This window comes from Mizuhopecten yessoensis, unplaced genomic scaffold (genome assembly GCF_002113885.1).
Source record: "Mizuhopecten yessoensis strain PY_sf001 unplaced genomic scaffold, ASM211388v2 scaffold9023, whole genome shotgun sequence".
Lineage (NCBI taxonomy): Eukaryota > Metazoa > Mollusca > Bivalvia > Pectinida > Pectinidae > Mizuhopecten > Mizuhopecten yessoensis.
Genome location: NW_018407840.1, coordinates 292,698 through 293,185, shown reverse-complemented (window position 1 = coordinate 293,185; position 488 = coordinate 292,698).

Genomic DNA, 488 nt, shown 5'->3' with positions numbered 1-488 from the left:
CAGATTTAGCTTCCGTTCTATGCTGTCTAGCTTTTTCAGTTTATTAAGTATGGTATCAAGTTGAAGACTAACATCTCTACAGTTTTCTTCCGGTTATAGCTGTGACAAAAATATGTTTACAACAAAAACTTGAATCAGTATTCACAAATCTATACCACTTTGAAATGACCATGACATACATGAAATAAAGTGGTGCAAGATTTGACGTTGCAAGCGTGGTCACTGTCTTTTACGTCGCAACTTTGAATGTCAGTCATGCCCAGCTCAACGAGTTTTTAATGTATTGAAAAAAATATATCTAAAAATACAACGAAGAAAATCGTGTCTTTCTGTGTTACGGATTAATTACAATTTTTATTTCTCTTTAGCGTATACATTCTTGCGACAATTCGGTCAAAACTCGTACAGGAATTAAAGATAAACATTATTTATTTTACAACAATATGATACAACATATTTCAGCTTATATTTTTGGGGGTGGGGTGGGG